The 21,474-nt window shown below is 50.6% G+C and overlaps 1 protein-coding gene across 1 annotated transcript in view; it reads right to left on the bottom strand.

Moving 5' to 3' along the window:
• The window catches only part of luzp1 (leucine zipper protein 1), a 197,902-nt gene extending 179,819 nt beyond the window's left edge, over positions 1 to 18,083 (bottom strand). The window contains exon 1 of the mRNA XM_085963080.1: positions 17,616 to 18,083. The gene's annotated coding sequence lies outside the window, so the exon portion shown is untranslated. The remainder of the gene's footprint in view (positions 1 to 17,615) is intronic.
• Between the last annotated feature and the right edge of the window lie 3,391 nt (positions 18,084 to 21,474).

The raw sequence follows: 21,474 nt of genomic DNA, 5'->3' as shown, positions 1-21,474 counted from the left end.
AAGTAACTGAGGAACATTGTACAGATATATCCCTTTATTACATCCAAGGCTAAGGAGCAATTGAATAACGTATCCCTCCCTAACAGCGCTGTGGGAGCACCTTCACCACACGGACTGCAGCGGTTCAAGAAGGCGGCTCACCACCACCTTCTCAAGGGCAACTAGGGATGGGCAATAAATGCTGCCTTGCCAGCGACGCCCACACCCCAGGAACAAATAAATAAAAAAAATACCTGCCCTTTAATTTGCCATGTTACTCCGACTTATTAGCCTTGGAAACAATGATCTATGTCTGAGCGCAACAGAGAAATACAATGGCTGGCAGGAACGGATTTGCAATGCTGTGTCTCGAGCTGTGCCATAGTGTCAGGTCCATGTGTTGAACCTTAGAAGAACAATAGCATCAATGTTGGTAGAAAATGTATCACTGATAGCACAGTGTCAGCTGTAGCTCAGTGGGTAGCACTCTCTCGCCTCTGAGTCAGAAGGTTTGTGGATTCAAGTCCCACTCCAGGGACTTGAGCATTTAAAGGTAGGCTGTAACTCCAATGCAGTGCTGAGGGAGTGCTGCACTGTTGGAGGGGCTGTCTTTCAGATGGAGACGTTAAACCGAGGCCCCGTCTGCTCTCTCAGGTGGACGTAAAAGATCCCATGGCACTATTTTGAAGAAGAGTAGGGGAGTTCTCCCCGGTGTCCTGACCAATATTTCTCCCTCAACCAACGTAACCAAAAGCAGATTATCTGGTCATTATCACATTGCTGTTTGTGGGAGCTTGCTGTGCACAAATTGGCTGCTGCGTTTCCTACATTACAACAGTGACTACACTCCAAAAGTACTCATTGGCTGTAATGTGCTTTGGGACGTCCGATGGTCATGAAAGGCGCTATATATATGCAAGTCTTTCTTTCGAGTAAAAAGATGATTGATCCTAAACTTGCTCAACAGTCAGAATTTAGAAGACATTAAAAAATAATCAAGCCAAAAGATGTCAATTAGTCACCTCACTTCAACATGTTACAGTAACGACGCCTTCTCGACCTCTCTCGACCCCTCCACTGTCTGTGTTGTCAGACTCTAGTCTTAGATGAGCCCCAATTTCTTCCAGTTAAACACTGGGCAGACTCTTGCCACCAATTCCAGCCACTGAACCAGACTGTTCGCACCCTACTGGACCCCAGCCGAGCTTCCAATCCCATCTACTCTCCATCACACAGACCTGCCGCCTCTGTAACATCACCTGCCTCCCCCCCCACGTCAGTCCACCTGCTGCTGTAAGCCTCATCCACTTCAAAATTCAACTGTTCCGATTGTTTCCTAGCTGGCGTCCCATCTTCCACTCTCGGCAAACGTCAGATCATCCAAAACCCTGCTGCCCTTACCTGTCCTCACTCAACACCTCTTGGCTGACCTACACTGGCTCCGGGTCCAACACCTCCAATTTAAAATTCTCTTCCCGTGTTTAAATTCCTCCATGGCCTCCCCCTTCCCTGTCTCTGTAATCTACACAAGGCCTACAACACTCCCCCCACCACCTGAACTCTCCATTCCTCTCACTCTGGCCTTTTGTGCACTCGCTCTTCAATTGGAGCTCCCTACTCGAAGTCATTAATTGGCTACGAAGCTCTTTGCGATGTGGTGAGCACACGACAGGTGCTGTGAAGAAGCAAGTTTGCTCTCTCTTTCTATACAGGGTCAAAATTCTGGCCAGCAAAGTGAAAGTGCAAATGCCAAACACACCCCTCCAAAGTTCCCATGTACACTGTTTTTATGCAGATGTTGGCCTATAAAATAGTCCTCACAGGAATACGATCCAGGAATGTGAACCCCGCTGGTCGATTCGCATTTCCAGCCATATACAAGGCCCCTGACGGTACCCGGCTAAAAGCAGTCATGAAGACAAGGCCTGGGCACTCCTCCATTATAGCAAATGAGATTGGCCTCAAATTCAAATAAAAAGATCACTGTGCAGAGATGTGGTGTGTCACAGTGATGAAAGCTCTGGAATGTTTTAATGGCAGATATCCTGCTTTGGATTTTTACTAGATTCCCCTTCTAACCAACCCAATAAATCAGCCTGCACATCTCCAGTTAATGCAAGACAACCTGGCCAAAAACAAATCTGGCAAACCATTTTAAATGATTTCATTGTCTGATGCATTCTTCATAGGCCCTGGATATAAAATGGCGAGTTAGTGCTGTATTGAAACAACGCCAACCGCCACGGTCTCTGGAGCATTGAACGCTGGTGAATTAGGATTTTTGTATATTTTTAAAGGACAGAATTTGTTTCCCCTCCGGCACTTTTTTTACCCACCGATTTTCGTATCTCCTGAAAACTGGGAGAAATAAAATTCTCCCTGCCAATCAGCTCCACCGCACGGCAAAGAGGAATGTGCAAAAAGCAGAACAATGTTGTTTATATTCTTAAGTTAAACTTTAGTTTGCAAGTGCACAAAGTAAGTAAATGTTTGCTATCTTGTGATTTCAGAGCCCAGATGCTAACCAGACTGACACTCATCAAATTTATGCAGAATTACTACAAGCTACTGTGAGAATGGCCAACTCTGGAAGCTGCTCAACATCATTCACCAGATCAATTCAAATTGAATTTCTTTGCCTTGTAAACAGGGCTGAGCAACTCTAATCTTTCCAGCTCTGCCTGGCTTAGGATAGGGCTGTGTCTCCACCGAACTGATCAATGCCGAAAACCTGCAAGATCTGCACAACATCCGCTTTAACGCTTCCCTTTAACATTGAACAACCTGTTCGGCTCCGGTCAACTTTGGAAAATTCAGCCGGAGAACAAATGACCCTGGTGTGATGTAACATGGGGGCCATTTGTCGAACAGATTCCCACAATTTCATTAACTCTTTCAAACCTGCATTCGCTTGGGCAAACTTTCCTTTACTGAAGAAGGAAAGCCCTGCAGGGAGATGCAGCTGTCACTGGGGCAGCAGGACCCTACAGAGTGATGGAATAGAAACATAGAAACATAGAAGATAGGAGCAGGAGTCGGCCATTCGACCCCTCGAGCCTGCTCCGCCATTCAATGAGATCATGGCTGATCATCCAAATTCAGTACCATGTCCCTGCCTTCTCCCCATATCCCTTGATCCCTTTAGCCTCAAGAAATATATCCAACTCCTTCTTGAATATATTTAATGAATTGGCCTCCACTGCCCTCTGTGGTAGAGAATTCCACAGGCTCACCATTCTCTGGGTGAAGAAATTCCTCCTCATTTCTGTCCTAAACCCCTTATCCTTAGACTGTGACCCTCGGAGCCTGCAGGCTGAAACTGTACTTTCGAGTACGTCATTCACCAAAAAGAGTTTGAGTGTCTCTGGTATTGCTCTGGAAAGCTCAGCTGGTTGTTGTGTTGTTTTAAAGTTTACATCCCCTCCAGTCTTCGGCTCTCCTCTCCTGAAGGCACTAACTCTGCAGCCCCCCCTCAACCAATGGTCATCCTTCATATGTAAACAGTTCATAGATGGTAGCGGTGGACATTCAGGTATAAATAACAGCTTCTTAAAATATAGGCGGACACTCATGTCTATTTTATAATGTTACCTCCCTGATTTGAGTCTGATTCCAGGAGACTGAGTTAAAGTGGCTCAAATCGATGCCTGGCCAATTTTGTCAGCCTGTGTTAGGGAACAGACACAGTCCTGATGTTAAATTCAATGGCCCAGTCCTCTGTATGGCTGCATTTGAGGAGTTTAAATTCCCAACGCATGAAATTCGCGGTAGAGCCTTTGAATGCCGTGCTGTTGAAAAGACTGCAGTGGCTGTATTGCTGCAATGAATATGGAAGCCAGCCTGTGGTGCTTCTGTTCTCAGCAACAGAAACCCTGGCAACACGGCATCACTTGAGATATTTAAACTTTCTCCGAGGGACAGATATTCTCCTTGCAGTTCAGTTTATAAGTTACTGTGACCTTAGTCTCGCTCACTGTAACTAGTAATAAGGCACACTTGAGAAACACCGATTCCGAACAATAACTTTAAGTACTGCATTATAAGCAAATTTATTTTCTAAATGGCCTCCCTCTTTATCCCCAACCCCCACCCCTGACACAGACTGGGGTTCAATCCCACAGACTGGGGTTCAATCCCACAGGTTGGGGTTCAGTCCCACAGACTGTGGTTCAATCCCACAGACTGGGGTTCAGTCCCACAGACTGGGGTTCAGTCCCACAGACTGGGGTTCAGTCCCACAGGCGGGGGTTCAGTCCCACAGACTGGGGTTCAATCCCACAGGCTGGGGTTCAGTCCCACCGGCTGGGGTTCAATCCCACAGGCTGGGGTTCAGTCCCACAGACTGGGGTTCAGTCCCACAGGCTGGGGTTCAGTCCCACAGACTGGGGTTCTGTCCCACAGGTTGGGGTTCAGTCTCACAGACTGGGGTTCAGTCCCACAGACTGGGGTTCAATCCCACAGGCTGGGGTTCAGTCCCACAGACTGGGGTTCTGTCCCACAGACTGGGGTTCAATCCCACAGACTGGGGTTCAGTCCCACAGACTGGGGTTCAATCCCACAGGCTGGGGTTCAATCCCACAGGCTGGGGTTCAGTCCCACAGACTGGGGTTCAGTCCCACAGACTGGGGTTCAATCCCACAGGCTGGGGTTCAGTCCCACAGGCTGGGGTCCAGTCTCACAGACTGGGGTTCAGTCCCACAGGCTGGGGGTAAGTCTCACAGACTGGGGTTCAGTCCCACAGGCTGGGGTTCAGTCTCACAGACTGGGGTTCAGTCCCACAGGCTGGGGTTCAGTCCCACAGGCTGGGGTTCAGTCCCACAGACTGGGGTTCAGTCCCACAGACTGGGGTTCAGTCCCACAGGCTGGGGTTCAGTCCCACAGGCTGGGGTTCAGTCCCACAGACTGGGGTTCAGTCCCACAGACTGGGGTTCAGTCTCACAGACTGGGGTTCAGTCCCACAGGCTGGGGTTTAGTCCCACAGGCTGGGGTTCAGTCTCACAGACTGGGGTTCAGTCCCACAGACTGGGGTTCAGTCCCACAGACTGAGGTTCAGTCTCACAGGCTGGGGTTCAGTCCCACAGACTGGGGTTCAGTCCCACAGACTGGGGTTCAGTCTCACAGGCTGGGGTTCAATCCCACAGGCTGGGGTTCAGTCCCACAGACTGAGGTTCAGTCTCACAGGCTGGGGTTCAGTCCCACAGACTGGGGTTCAGTCCCACAGACTGGGGTTCAGTCCCACAGACTGGGGTTCAGTCCCACAGACTGAGGTTCAGTCCCACAGACTGGGGTTCAGTCCCACAGACTGAGGTTCAGTCCCACAGACTGGGGTTCAGTCCCACAGACTGGGGTTCAGTCCCACAGACTGGGGTTCAGTCCCACAGACTGGGGTTCAGTCCCACAGGCTGGGGTTCAGTCCCACAGACTGGGGTTCAGTCCCACAGACTGGGGTTCAGTCCCAGGGGCTGGGGTTCAGTCCCACAGGCTGGGGTTCAGTCCCACAGACTGGGGTTCAGTCCCACAGACTGGGGTTCAGTCCCACAGACTGGGGTTCAGTCCCACGGGCTGGGGTTCAGTCCCACAGACTGGGGTTCAGTCCCAGGGGCTGGGGTTCAGTCCCACAGGCTGGGGTTCAGTCCCACAGACTGGGGTTCAGTCCCACGGGCTGGGGTTCAATCCCACAGACTGGGGTTCAGTCCCACAGACTGGGGTTCAGTCCCACAGACTGGGGTTCAGTCCCACGGGCTGGGGTTCAGTCTCACAGACTGGGGTTCAGTCCCACAGGCTGGGGTTCAGTCTCACAGACTGGGGTTCAGTCCCACAGGCTGGGGTTCAGTCTCACAGACTGGGGTTCAGTCTCACAGACTGGGGTTCAGTCCCACAGGCTGGGGTTCAGTCCCACAGGCTGGGGTTCAGTCCCACAGGCTGGGGTTCAGTCCCACAGACTGGGGTTCAGTCCCACAGACTGGGGTTCAGTCCCACAGGCTGGGGTTCAGTCCCACAGGCTGGGGTTCAGTCCCACAGACTGGGGTTCAGTCCCACAGACTGGGGTTCAGTCCCACAGACTGGGGTTCAGTCTCACAGACTGGGGTTCAGTCCCACAGACTGGGGTTCAATTCCACCGGCTGGGGTTCAGTCCCACAGACTGGGGTTCAGTCCCACAGGCTGGGGTTCAGTCCCACAGGCTGGGGTTCAGTCCCACAGGCTGGGGTTCAATCCCACAGACTGGGGTTCAGTCCCACAGGCTGGGGTTTAGTCCCACAGGCTGGGGTTCAGTCTCACAGACTGGGGTTCAGTCCCACAGACTGGGGTTCAGTCCCACAGACTGAGGTTCAGTCTCACAGGCTGGGGTTCAGTCCCACAGACTGGGGTTCAGTCCCACAGACTGGGGTTCAGTCTCACAGGCTGGGGTTCAATCCCACAGGCTGGGGTTCAGTCCCACAGACTGAGGTTCAGTCTCACAGGCTGGGGTTCAGTCCCACAGACTGGGGTTCAGTCCCACAGACTGGGGTTCAGTCCCACAGACTGGGGTTCAGTCCCACAGACTGAGGTTCAGTCCCACAGACTGGGGTTCAGTCCCACAGACTGAGGTTCAGTCCCACAGACTGGGGTTCAGTCCCACAGACTGGGGTTCAGTCCCACAGACTGGGGTTCAGTCCCACAGACTGGGGTTCAGTCCCACAGGCTGGGGTTCAGTCCCACAGACTGGGGTTCAGTCCCACAGACTGGGGTTCAGTCCCAGGGGCTGGGGTTCAGTCCCACAGGCTGGGGTTCAGTCCCACAGACTGGGGTTCAGTCCCACAGACTGGGGTTCAGTCCCACAGACTGGGGTTCAGTCCCACGGGCTGGGGTTCAGTCCCACAGACTGGGGTTCAGTCCCAGGGGCTGGGGTTCAGTCCCACAGGCTGGGGTTCAGTCCCACAGACTGGGGTTCAGTCCCACAGACTGGGGTTCAGCCACACAGACTGGGGTTCAGTCCCACGGGCTGGGGTTCAATCCCACGGGCTGGGGTTCAGTCCCACGGGCTGGGGTTCAATCCCACAGACTGGGGTTCAGTCCCACAGACTGGGGTTCAGTCCCACAGGCTGGGGTTTAATCCCACAGACTGGGGTTCAGTCCCACAGACTGGGGTTCAGTCCCACGGGCTGGGGTTCAGTCCCACAGACTGGGGTTCAGTCTCACAGGCTGGGGTTCAGTCCCACAGACTGGGGTTCAGTCCCACAGACTGGGGTTCAGTCTCACAGGCTGGGGTTCAGTCCCACAGACTGGGGTTCAGTCTCACAGACTGGGGTTCAGTCCCACAGACTGGGGTTCAGTCCCACAGACTGGGGTTCAGTCCCACAGACTGAGGTTCAGTCTCACAGACTGGGGTTCAGTCCCACAGACTGGGGTTCAGTCTCACAGACTGGGGTTCAGTCTCACAGGCTGGGGTTCAGTCCCACAGACTGGGGTTCAGTCCCACAGACTGGGGTTCAGTCCCACAGGCTGGGGTTCAGTCCCACGGGCTGGGGTTCAGTCCCACAGACTGGGGTTCAGTCTCACAGGCTGGGGTTCAGTCCCACAGGCTGGGGTTCAGTCCCACAGACTGGGGTTCAGTCCCACAGGCTGGGGTTCAGTCCCACAGACTGGGGTTCAGTCCCACAGACTGGGGTTCAGTCCCACAGGCTGGGGTTCAGTCCCACAGACTGGGGTTCAGTCCCACAGGCTGGGGTTCAATCCCACAGACTGGGGTTCAGTCCCACAGACTGGGGTTCAGTCCCACAGGCTGGGGTTCAGTCCCACAGACTGGGGTTCAGTCCCACAGACTGGGGTTCAGTACCATTGGCTGGGGTTCAGCCCCACGGGCTGGGGTTCAGTCCCACAGACTGGGGTTCAGTCCCACAGACAGTGGCGCTATTCTCATAACTCAACCAAATGGCTATTCTTCGCGCGTGAGTATAAATGGTGATTTGTTGGCAGGCTATTTGCCCGCTGATGCGACTGTAACCACGCCTGCTCCTGCCCTCGATTTGATTCCCAGAAACATGAACTTCCCAGCAGGGGATCAGTGGATAGTGTTGAGGGAGGAGGGTGGGGGAGAGCGGGAGCTACAGGCTGATCCCCTCAGCAGTGAGGCCTCTCAGACCACCCTCACCAAAGACGTGCCTATGATGGCACTTTGGATTCCTTGGCAAGCTGGTGCTGGCGTTGACCGGCACAGGGTGCTGGCCTATGTGACCCAGACTCCCGTCTCCGCTCCGACCCTGGCTGCCTGACCACAGCACACGGAGCGTTGCCACTTGTCAACCCTCCAGGATTGAAAGATCAGTCTCCAGGGCACTGGTGGAAGCAGACTCGGGAGAATAACCATAGCGGCATTCAAAGAATTGTGTGTCTTTCTCACTTTCTTTGAACACATTCGTTTATTAAGTATAAAAACATTGGAGATGGGCGATTGTGGGGAGGTGGTGGTGGAAAAAGGCCGTTTGACTCGACGGGACAGTTGGAGGCGAGAGGTCATGTGATGAAACCCCAGGAATACGTCCAACCAGAGTTGACACCCTGACCGTACGTGTCACGGCGACGGAGTCGCTGCGAGTCTCTGAGCAACTCGCGAGGGTGGCGGCGGCGGCGGGGGAAAGGCTGCGACCATCCCGTCGAATCTCTCGATCTGACCACTTCCAAAGGGAGGCGAGACTAATTATTAACAAGGTAATAACTGTGCTTATGGGCAGTGCCACTTCAAGTGAAAACATTCCTGTTTTTCAACACCTCCTGAATACTCGAACCGAAACAAAGGATGTGTGCGAGCGAGGCGAGTCGGGCTGTATCTAACTGCAGCACATTTACAAACAGGACACTTGGTTCAGCAGGAGTTTGCCCAGAAATACAAGACTGATGGGATTTAGTTATGTAAATATTTATGTAAATATTAGGAATTAATTGTGTATATTTTTAAATGTGTAACTATTTTATAAAATAATTATCTTTCCTTCTCCCTCTTTCTCTCCAGGCAGTTTTATATTAAAAGCAATGTCATCGACTGTAAGACACGCAATTCCAACAACGTGTATTTATACAGCCCCTTTAATGTAGTAAAACGTCCCAAGGAGCTTCACAGGGGCGATTATCAAATAAAGTTTGACACCGAGCCACACAAGGAGATATTAGGACAGGCGGCCAAAAGCTTGGTCAAAGAGGAAGGTTTTAAGGAGCGTCTTAAAGGGAGAGAGAGGTAGAGAGGCGGAGAGGTTTAGGGAGGGAATTCCAGAGCTCGGGGCCCAGACAAGATACAAAAATTCCTTTTTCCCCCCCTTGTCAGTGGCGATACTGACAAATTAAAGCTGGTGAACGCCAGAGATTCCGGTGAGCCAGATTCTCATGTAGCCCACAATTTAATGGTAAGGTTATTTTCAGACGTCATGTCACCACGAACATAGACAGGGGAAGCGCGCCTCTCTCCCAGGATGGCGTATTTCATTCAGTTTCCGATCTCCCCGGGTCAGGCAGTGTCTTGTAGTCGGGAGGGTGGCCAGATAGCCAAGACCACTCGCTTACGGGTTTTCCCCCCACACAGAAAATGAGATGCAATTCTAGAATTCGATTCCCAAAACACTTGGTAAAATTCCTGGAATCTCATGTAACAAAAACAGAATTTGATTTATTCGGTCACTGTAGACCCATGCCCCTGGATATAATTGTGGAATGTGATCCGCACAATTTGGGTAAAAATCCTGAAATTCCATGAAATAAAAAAAGTTTGACTTATGCAGGCAAGATACAAGAGTGGTCCTTAGGATGACCTGCTTCCCAGTCTTCACTCTAAACTACAGAACAGCTATTAGAAGGTGCTCAACAGTAATTTAGGGAACTCTCGTACAAGTCAACTGTCTGCACTTTGCACGAGCATCAGGAACACAGGAGGAGGCCATTCAGCCCCTCGAGCCTGTTCCGCCAGTTCGATCATTGCTGACCTGTATCTCAACTCCAGCTACCCAGCTTGGTTCCGTAATGGTTAGTACTTCAGGCCTATGGGCTCATTCCCCGATCAGGTGCTCCCAGCGAGAAGTGGTGCTCAGAGACCATTGGCCAGAAAATCAAGGGCTTCCATCCAGAATAGAACTGGGAGAGCACCATCAGAAGAGCAGCTCCATGTTGTCAACTTCCCACACTCCTCCCAAGGTCACACCATGAGCCACCTTGGCTGGTTCTTCTGTACACACACAAGTTACAACACAGAAACAGGCCTTTGGGCCCAGCGAGTCCCCATCGGCATTTACCCGCCACACAAGCAGACCGTTTGAATCACCTTTACCCACACTGTGCCAGTGTGTCCTGCACTTGGCAACACATCTCAGCGATTGTCAACAGAGCGGGAGAGATAGAAAGACAGAACATGCACAAACCGCACTTGTGGGAACTCCATTTTTTTTTGCCCTCTTCTAATGCAAGTCCTTAGAAAATGCCACAGTAAAGTGTAACTTGTCTTGAGTTCTTATTAGAGCCCCTTCTACTTGAAACAGTTCAACAGCAGCTGGGTCTCCTGAAACCGTCCCATTTACAATGCAGCTCAGAGTCTATGGCACTGAGGGCCGCACTATGACACACAGCTCCAAGCCAATCAAATTACAGAGAGATTGATATAAAACAGTGTGATTGGCAATCCCAGCGCCGGAAAGCCTTGGGTTACCCCCTGAAAACGCCATGCTTTGACAGGTTTGTCATGCCCGCCAAGTGCTTCTACGTAAATATGCTGCCTAGAGCTGAAGATGATTAAAGAGTCATTAGTTGTTTCAAGTTAATTTTATGGAGCCAATGGTTGGGGTGCTCGGGTTAGCCTCTGTACCCAAGGGCTAGGGATGGAGAAAAATAAATGATCCGGACCTCCTACTTAAGAAACTAACCCAAAGTCTCCTGATGGACAGTCTGTGGGTGTGGACATCAAGTGGGAAGATGTTCAGGGTCCCTGTGATATGGTCGAATAGTCCACTGACACTGGCCGATGATTGGTCACTGGGTGGTTACTAAATGATGGCCAGTGCCCATGGACCCATAGTGCAACAGGTATCAGAGCCTCCAGAACAGGAGAAAATATAAAATTAAAATTAAAATGCTACCAAGTCACAATAATAAATTCAGTTATCTGGCGTGCCCTGCAGCCTCTCGCCAAGGCTTCTTCAGCAGCACCTCCCAAACCCGCGACCTCTACCACCTAGAAGGACAAGGGCAGCAGGCGCATGGGAACACCACCACCTCCAAGTTCCCCTCCAAGTCACACACCATCCTGACCTGGAAATATATCAGACGCATTTTCCAGCAGGAATCACTGACTGCAATCGGGAGCAGTAACCTGGACAGATTTTTTTTCCCTCTTGGAACCGTTCCTGGACCCAATTCGAACACCACCACCACCGCTGTCCTGGCTAACTCAGTAACAGGGCATGCATTTAACCGGTACTGCTGGGCAATATCCATTAAAACACTAGGGGCTAGATTTTCAGTTGCTTGCGCCAGCAGTTAGCGCCTTAAGAGAAGTGATTTTCGGGCGCTATGCGTGTAGCGCCCGGGCGCAGCGCAGTTTGCGCCCCGCCCCAAATTAAGTTGCCCGTTAGCGCCGGCGCAAAGTTTAGCGGCCGCCCGGATGCGCACGCAGAAAATGACGTCACATCCTCGTGCAACGCCCTTTGGCCGCCCCGAATCCAAATTTCAGTCGGACCGCCCCATTGTGCGGCTGGCGTCCAGAGCGTTTGTAAAATGGAACGCAACACACCCTGGGGAGCGCAAATTAAAGGGCACTCCTCCTGCACTATAAACGGCAGTCTGCATGTGTTGTGTGGAAGGATGCAGTGTGTTGTTCTGAATGGCGTATTTATGTTTCCGGACACCACCACCACCACCACCTCCTCCTCCTCCTCCTCTCCTCCTCCTCCTCCTCCTCCTCCTCCTCCGTCTTCTCGTCTTCTCCCCCCAGACTCTGCCTTTGAAAACAACACATGCACCCTTCCCCTTTAAGAGCTCACTGGCACCAGAGTGTCTGCTGTGCGCTGCGCCCGAACTCGGGCGCTGCGCTCTGCACCGCCGGCTTAGCGCCTAAAGATAGTAGTGGAACGCCTCTTTTAGCACTCCACCAACCTCTTAGGGCGAAGCCACTGAATTTCCGGCAACGGGGCGCTACTTTGGGGCGGGCGCTAACTTCGGGCGGGCGCTAAGGGTAGCGCCCCAAAACTGTCTATACTGAAAATCTAGCCCTAGGTGCTCACCAATGGTGTTGCACATGGGGAGTCGAGACCAAATGCAGTCTTCAGGTAAAACGGGATTTGAAGACAGCAGGGGGTAACTCCCTGTACTTCTTCGAAATAGTGCCATGGGATCTTTTACATCCACCCGAGAGAGCAGATGGGGTCTCGGTTTAACGTCTCATCTGAAAGATGGCACCTCCGACAGTGCAGCGCTTCCTCAGCACTGCCCCTCCAACAGTGCAGCGCTCCATCAAAACCGCCCCTCCGACAGTGCAGCACTCCCTCAGTACTGCCCCTCCGACAGTGCGGCACTCCCTCAGTACTGCCCCTCCAACAGTGCAGCGCTCCATCAATACCGCCCCTCCGACAGTGCAGCTCTCCCTCAGTACTGCCCCTCCGACAGTGCGGCGCTCCCTCAGTACTGCCCCTGACAGTGCAGCGCTCCCTCAGTACTGCCCCTCCGACAGAGCGGCACTCCCCCAGTACTGCCCCTCCGACAGAGCGGCACTCCCTCAGTACTGCCCCTCCGACAGTGCAGCGCTCCCTCGGTACTGCTCTTCCGACAGAGCGGCACTCCCTCAGTACTGCCCCTCCAACAGTACGGCGCTCCCTCAGTACTGCCCCTCTGACAGTGCAGCGCTCCCTCAGTACTGCCCCTCCGACAGTGCAGCACTCCCTCAGCACTGCACTGGAGTGTCAGCCTCAATTTCCGTGCTCAAGTCTCTGGAGTGGGACTTGAACCCACAACCTTCTGACTCAGAGGTGAGAGAGCTGCCCACTGAGCCATGGCTGACACTAGCGCTGCAGCACTCAGCACCACCATGCCATACGAGTATCCAATCTATTAAATGTAAAGGCTCCCTAGAAAGCTTCACAAGTTTAGTTCATGAGTTACTGAGCCACCGAGATCTAGAAGATCCAAGATTTGATGTCTGGTACCTGCTGGGCTGGGTGATGACAGTTGCTGAGAAGGTGACACAACCCACGGAGTTCCCAATCTCGGCCTTGCTGCTGAGGGAGGCAGAAATCAACTGGGGGATTTTCATCACGGTGCTGCCATGCACCACCTGGTTGGTGCCTGCTACTTTGGCACACTGCGTGTATCTTAACTCGGACCCAGTGCCGTTCACCTATCACCCCTGTGCTCGCAGACCTACATTGGCTCCCATTCCCACAACACCTCAATTTTAAAATCCTCATCCTTGTTTTCAAATCCCTCCATGGCCTCGCCCCTCCCTATCTCATTAAACTCCTCCAGCCCCACAACCCCCCCGAGATCTCTGCGTTTCTCCAATACTGGCATCTTGAGCATCCCCGATTTTAATCGCTCCACCATTGGCGGCCGTGCCTTCAGCTGTCGAGGCCCCAAGCTCTGGAATTCCCTCCCTAAACCTCTCCGTCTTTCTCTCATCCTTTAAGATGTTCCTTAACACCTACTTCTTTGACCAAGCTTTAGGTCATCAGTCCTGTTGTCTCCTTATGTGGCTCGGTGTCAATTTTTTGTTGATAATTGCTCCTGTGAAGCGCCTTGGGACGTTTTACATTAAAGCCGCTATATAAATGCAGGTTGTTGTTGGGCACACTGCCAGCTTTTAGGCAGGAGCAAAACAGCCAAATAATGAAGTGCCCAGCTCAGCGGTTGGCGCAATGGCTTTATGCAAATTACAACTTGCATCGTTACCTTTTAAGCTGTTTTAAAATGGAACCTTAGTTCTTCAAAAAAATGTTTGACTTGGCCCTTGGGAGAAATACTGTAGATACCAAAGCAAAGTGTATTGTCAGCACAGGTTTGAAGTGAAAAGAATTGGTTGTCGCTACCAAGTGAACACATCAAAACATTCGCTCTGCTGATAACCAGCGGCTTGTTGGCTTGTGCCAAGTGCTGGTGTACAGCTCAGAGATCAACATTACACCTCTTGTTTACACAAAAACCCTCTTTAACCATGTGGATGTTCAGCTACGTGTATTGTCCCTGTGCTGTGGCTCGTTTTGTGGTTTCATACATTGTTGTTCAGCTCCACATGTAACTGTCGATGCGAAGCAGCAGCCAAAACTAACCAAGTGGCCCAGAATGGAGCCCTGGTGGCCCAGGGCGAGTCCCGGGCCCTCTGCTGTTAGGAATCAATGTCCCTGGGTCAGAGGAGAAAAATAACTAATCCAGGGGTTTGTCTTCCTGTTCACTGTCCAGCGACACTTGCTGGAAGGGCCGTGTTTGTGTCCACTGGGTGCCAGCCTAATCAGGCGGTGCCCCCTACAGTTCAATAGCTCGCGGATACCCCGAGCTCAGTAATGAAGAATGGCCATTTGGATGAGGTTACGGGAGGGATGCAGGCAGGAGGAGAGAGCGAGGGTTCGACTCCGGTGTCTGAATGCATCCGAACAATTGAGACTAAATAAGAAAGGGAGCATTGTTTGAACTTTCCCCAAAAGTTACTCAGCATTGGGTCCTTAATGCCGTTTAGGCCAAAGGTCAGGCTGCGGGCTGAATCTTTTGTCATCATGAACAAGATATACAGGAAAACAAGACAAGACGGTGCTTGCAGCGGTCGGTGGGTCTTTTGTAACCAGTCAGATTGCCGGCGGTGAACGGTAGGTATTTCGGGCACTTGTCTGCGTTTACTGCCAGTGTCAATCCCGGAGCAGCGAAGTGACGCAGTGCAGCGGGACAAGCTTGTCTGGGTCACCAGCAAGTCATGTTACTGGTAACAAAAAATGTTTTTCCTTCGGTGGACCAGTTACTCTCGGCCTGTGCCAGATTTGGGAAGTGTCCACACTGACACACTGCGGCATTACAGCAAAACCTTGACAGCATCTGCTGTGGAAACACTGTCGCCAGGCAATGGATCAGACAGGTAAATACTCTGGACAGATTGATCAGACAGGTAAATACTCTGGACAGATTGATCAGACAGGTAAATACTCTGGATAGATTGATCAGACAGGTAAATACTCTGGACAGATTGATCAGACAGGTAAATACTCTGGACAGATTGATCAGACAGGTAAATACTCTGGATAGATTGATCAGACTGGTAAATACTCTGGATAGATTGATCACAGACAGGTAAATACTCTGGATAGATTGATCACAGACAGGTAAATACTCTGGATAGATTGATCAGACAGGTAAATACTCTGGATAGATTGATCAGACAGGTAAATACTCTGGATAGATTGATCAGACAGGTAAATACTCTGGATAGATTGATCAGACTGGTAAATACTCTGGATAGATTGATCAGACTGGTAAATACTCTGGATAGATTGATCGGACAGGTAAATACTCTGGACAGATTGATCACAGACAGCTAAATACTCTGGATAGATTGATCACAGACAGGTAAATACTCTGGATAGATTGATCAGACAGGTAAATACTCTGGATAGATTGATCACAGACAGGTAAATACTCTGGATAGATTGATCACAGACAGGTAAATACTCTGGATAGATTGACTAGACAGGTAAATACTCTGGATAGATTGATCACAGACAGGTAAATACTCTGGATAGATTGATCACAGACAGGTAAATACTCTGGATAGATTGATCAGACAGGTAAATGCTCTAGATAGATTGATCACAGACAGGTAAATACTCTGGATAGATTGATCAGACAGGTAAATACTCTAGATAGATTGATCACAGACAGGTAAATACTCTGGATAGATTGATCAGACAGGTAAATACTCTGGATAGATTGATCAGACAGGTAAATACTCTGGATAGATTGATCAGACAGGTAAATACTCGACAGATTGATCAGACAGGTAAATACTCTGGATAGATTGATCACAGACAGGTAAATACTCTGGATAGATTGATCAGACAGGTAAATACTCTGGATAGATTGATCACAGACAGGTAAATACTCTGGATAGATTGATCACAGACTGGTAAATACTCTGGATAGATTGATCACAGACAGGTAAATACTCTGGATAGATTGATCACAGACTGGTAAATACTCTGGATAGATTGATCACAGACAGGTAAATACTCTGGATAGATTGATCAGACAGGTAAATACTCTGGATAGGATGATCACAGACAGGTAAATACTCTGGATAGATTGATCAGACAGGTAAATACTCTGGATAGATTGATCACAGACAGGTAAATACTCTGGATAGATTGATCACAGACTGGTAAATACTCTGGATAGATTGATCACAGACTGGTAAATACTCTGGATAGATTGATCACAGACAGGTAAATACTCGGGATAGATTGATCACAGACAAGTAAATACTCTGGATAGATTGATCACAGACTGGTAAATACTCGGGATAGATTGATCAGACAGGTAAATACTCTGGATAGATTGATCAGACAGGTAAATACTCTGGATAGATTGGTCCTCAATTTTTTTGAGTAAACCGATGCTCCAAGTCAGAAATAGTTCTGATAAAAGTAACATCGATGAAAACTGTTCAGTTTGAGAGCGCCTTCCTGTGACAGCTCCGTTTAATGAGCTGCGGTACCAGTCAGTGTCTGTGGGACGCAGTCGGCTTTCCTTCCACACTCTGTGTTTATTATTCCTTTACGATCTTGTTTCCTGAAATCTTATCTATTTTTATAGTAATTCAATACCTGGATAATCCAATGACATTTACAGGGGGAAGGGATCCTGACATTGCCTCTTTAAGGAGGGGTTTATTAAAATCCATTTGTGATGTGAAACTGCGTAAAAAAATGCATGCTATGAAATCACTTCTGCAGACAGCCGCAGCTCCGGGATATTCCTCAAACTCACAGATTCTCATTAACTCCATGTGAATACCCAAAATGCTGAAGACATTCCCCGGTGTTTAGCATGACGACGGGCTGCCGGCCTGACTGGAGCCCATGGGAAGAAGTTCTGCAGCTTTTCCGCACAGAGTCACTGGGACAGAAAGTGCTCTCAGCGAAACACCCAGCACAGGATCAGAACTCGCCCCCTGCAAACAACCCGGGAGATACTTCATTCTCAAAGATAGGACTTCTCCCCCTTTACAAAAGACAAGAATGAGCTTGTTGTGGAGTTTCTGGACCGCTGTTGCTACAATCACTTGTTTAATGAGGAGGAGAGGGAAGCCAATTTAACCCTTTAACCCTGCGGCCCCGGGTAGCTGCAGGGCCGGCGATCAGAGAGCTCGGAACAGCGACTGAGGTTCCTCGGACACTGAGCACAGTGCAGGGGCTTTCCCACAGCGTCTCTCCGTCCCACACTCCCTCCTTCCCTCTCTCCCTCCCACACTCCCTCCTTCCCTCTCTCCCTCTGCGTCCTGTTCTCCCTATCTCTCTCTTTGTGTGTTCTCTTTCTCTCTCTCTGTCCCAATACAAACGGAGGCTGAAAGCCTTCCCTGCCAAGGAACACACACACACACAGGTCCCAACTTCCAGTGCCGGGGGAACAGAAGTGAAGCCACGCTCTCTTACCTTTCTATCTGGAGAGAGGTCTGTAGTCCATGCTGGTGCAGTTCCAGTAAACTCCCTTCAGCGGAGTGCTTGTGGCACAGGCCCGGCCCCCCCTCCCCCTGCTTGTGCAGGGCTCTCACCATCACATCCCCCCAAAATGTGTCTTCTAACAATGAAAGGTGGATCGCCGTGCTTCAGCCCCAGCCTCCTGCACCGCTGATGTCATTGCCTGGCCATATATGGCGCAGTGTGCGGTGCTGGAGGCGGGCCCGCAATGCCTGAGGACTGAGTGCAGCTCCTCCAACACTGAGAACAGGCAGCGAGGCTCCAACAACATCCAGCTCTCAGCAATCGCTGCAGGAAGGGCTGGGGGAGGGGACTTCCAGCTCACCCCACAGTCCTCACGCCATTGTTCGTCAAACACTTTAAAGTCCTGAGTGTGGATTGTAGATCTGCTCCACCCCACCCCCTCACTCATTCATTCCTGCTGGATATATATTTCATAAAGTCACAGGAACTCCTTCATGAGCCACAACTCTCAGCCTTTATGAAGACAGGAATCTCGCCAACAGTTGAGGTGGATACTGTGTTTTATTGAAGTTATAAAGGTGGCTGATTCCATTGATTGACACTTGGTTTGACGGTCTCTGCCATCCAGTCTTGCTGAAGTGGCCATTCATGTTTTTTTTTAGCCCCCTCACTCACTCAGGATCCTCCTGGTTATCCTCAGGCGGGCGGTTCTCAGAATTCAGCAGAATGTTACACAAGGAGGGGGGGGAATCTCCGGAGATACTTTCGGCCATTGGAATTCCTGCTAATCCTCCAGGAATCACAGGCTGCTGCTATAAATCCTCAACAACCCCCCAAAACAGGAGCCTCTCACTCCCAGGGCCGAGTCACTGCAGCACAGGCTGGCAATTGTGAATCACTGCAACTTGATCCCAGTCTGTGCTGAACTTATGTAAAGAATGAGCTGTCATTCTGTGCTCACTTTTTACACACTGCATTGAAATGGCTCATTCTGTTTAAGTTAAGAAAACAAAATGTCTGCTGTAAAGATCCACTCCCACTTTTACTGCCATTCTGTACAAACCCCCCTCCAGAGAAGCTGGGGTTTGGGTCCTGGAGCACCAGCAGTACCCCCCCCCCAACCCCCATCCCCCCCTCACCCCCAGCCCCCCTCACCCCCTCCCTCACCCTCACCCCCCAGCCCCCACCCCGTCACCCCCATCACCCCCCTCACCCCCTCCCTCACCCTCACCCCCCCACACCCCCACCCCCTCACCCCCGTCCCCATCACCCCCTCACCCCCTCCCTCACCCCCACACCCCCCACACCCCTCACCCCCACCCCCCCTCACCCCCATCCCCCCTCACCCCCTCCCTCACCCTCACCCCCAGCCCCCCTCACCCCCCCACCCCCAGCCCCTGTAGTGAGCCTCAGCTGGCTTGTTAGAGTCATAGAGTAATACAGCACGGATAGAGGCCCTTCGGCCCATCGTGTCCGCGCCGGCCATCAAGCCCTGTCTAATCTACTCCCATATTCCAGCATTTGGCCCGTAGCCTTGTATGCTATGGCATTTCAAGTGCACATCCAAATGCTTCTTAAATGTTGTGAGGGTTTCTGCCTCCACAACCCTTTCAGGCAGTGAGTTCCAGACTCCAACCACCCTCTGGGTGAAAAAGTTCTTTCTCAAATCCCCTCTAAACCTCCCGCCCTTTACCTTGAATCTATGCCCCCTAGTTATTGACCCCTCTACTAAGGGAAAAAGCTCCTCAGCATCCATCCTATCTATGCCCCTCATAATTTTGTACACCTCAATCATGTCCCCCCTCAGCCTCCTCTGCTCCAAGGAAAACAAGCCCAATCTGCCCAGTCTCTCTTCATAGCTGAAGCGCTCCAGCCCTGGTAACATCCTGGTGAACCTCCTCTGCACCCTCTCTAACGCGATCACATCCTTCCTGTAGTGTGGCGACCAGAACTGCACACAGTATTCCAGCTGTGGCCTAACCAGTGTTTTATACAGCTCCATCATAACCTCCTTGCTCTTATATTCAATGCCTCGGCTAATGAAGGCAAGTATCCCATATGCCTTTTTTACCACCTTATCCACCTGTTCCGCCGCCTTCAGGGATCTGTGTACTTGCACACCCAGATCCCTCTGACCCTCCGTCTTGCCTAGGGTCTTTCCATTCATTGTGTATTCCTTTGCCTTGTTAGTCCCCCCAAAGTGCATCACCTCGCACTTTTCCGGGTTAAATTCCATTTGCCACTGTTCCGCCCATCTGACCAACCCATCTATATCGTCCTGCAGACTGAGGCTACCCTCCTCGCTATTTACCACCCTACCAATTTTTGTATCATCCGCGAACTTACTGATCATACCCTTTACATTCATATCCAAGTCATTAATGTAGACCACAAACAGCAAGGGACCCAGCACCGATCCCTGTGGTACCCCACTGGCCACAGGCTTCCAGTCACAAAAACAACCTTCGACCATCACCCTCTGCTTTCTGCCACTAAGCCAGTTTTGTATCCAATGTGCCAAGGCACCCTGGATTCCATGGGCTCTTACCTTCTTGACCAGTCTCCTGTGCGGGACTTTATCGAAGGCCTTACTGAAATCCATGTATACCACATCCACTGCGTTACCCTCATCCACACACCTAGTCACCCCCTCAAAAAATTCAATCAAATTAGTCAGACATGATCTTCCCTTGACAAAGCCATGTTGACTATCCCTGATTAATCCTTGCCTCTCCAAGTGGAGACAAATTTTGTCCCTCAGGATTTTTTCCAATAATTTTCCTACCACTGATGTTAGGCTCACTGGCCTGTAGTTCCCCGGTTTTTCCCTACTACCCTTCTTGAATAATGGTACTACATTAGCGGTTCTCCAGTCCTCTGGCACATCCCCTGTGGCCAGAGAGGTCCTGAATATATGTGTTAGAGCCCCCGCAATCTCCTCCTTTGCCTCACACAGCAGCCTGGGATACATTTCATCCGGGCCTGGGGATTTATCCATTTTTAGGCCAGCTAAAACCGCCAATACCTCCTCCCTCTCGATGTTAATATGTTCGAGCATATCACAGTCCCCCCGCCCTATTTCTATGTCTACATCGTCCTTCTCCATAGTGAAAACAGATGCAAAAAATTCATTTAGAACCCCTCCTACATCTTCCGACTCCACACACAGATTGCCACTTTTGTCCCTAATGGGCCCTATTTTTTCCCTAGTTATCCTCTTACCCTTAATATACCTATAAAACATCTTCGAATTTTCCTTTATTTTGCTCGCCAGTGTTATTTCATGGCCCCTCCTTGATCTCCTAATTTCTTTTTTAAGTATCCCCCTGCACTTTTTGTACTCCTCTAGGGCTTCCTCCGTCTTTAGCCTTGTGTATCTACCAAAAGCCCTCCTTTTTTTCCTAATCCATTCTCGTATATCCCCTGACATCCACGGTTCCCTGTGGTTTTTGGAACCACTCTTGACCTTTACGGGAACATGTTGCCATTGTATGATCTCAATCTCCCTTCTGAAAGCCTCCCATTGCTCTGATGCAGATTTTCCTACAAGTAGCTGATCCCAGTCCATTTTGGCCAGATCCTGCCTTATCCTATTAAAATCGGCCTTCCCCCAATTTAGAACCTTTATTTCCGGCCCATTCCTGTCCTTTTCCATGACCACCTTAAATCTTACCATATTATGGTCACTATCACCAAAGTGCTCACCTACTAGCACTTTTTCCACTTGGCCGGCCACATTCCCTAGAATTAGGTCCAGTACCGCCCCCTCTCTTGTAGGACTTTCTACATACTGGCTCAAAAAGCTCTCCTGGATGCACTTTAAGAATTCTACACCCTCTGAGCCTTTCAC

The sequence above is a fragment of the Somniosus microcephalus genome, chromosome 20, assembly GCF_052327205.1.
Source record: "Somniosus microcephalus isolate GS21.2 chromosome 20, FLI_Smic_1.0, whole genome shotgun sequence".
In the NCBI taxonomy this organism is placed as follows: domain Eukaryota; kingdom Metazoa; phylum Chordata; class Chondrichthyes; order Squaliformes; family Somniosidae; genus Somniosus; species Somniosus microcephalus.
The sequence above is the reverse complement of the archived record's forward strand: the minus strand, read 5'-3'. Positions and strand labels throughout refer to the sequence as shown.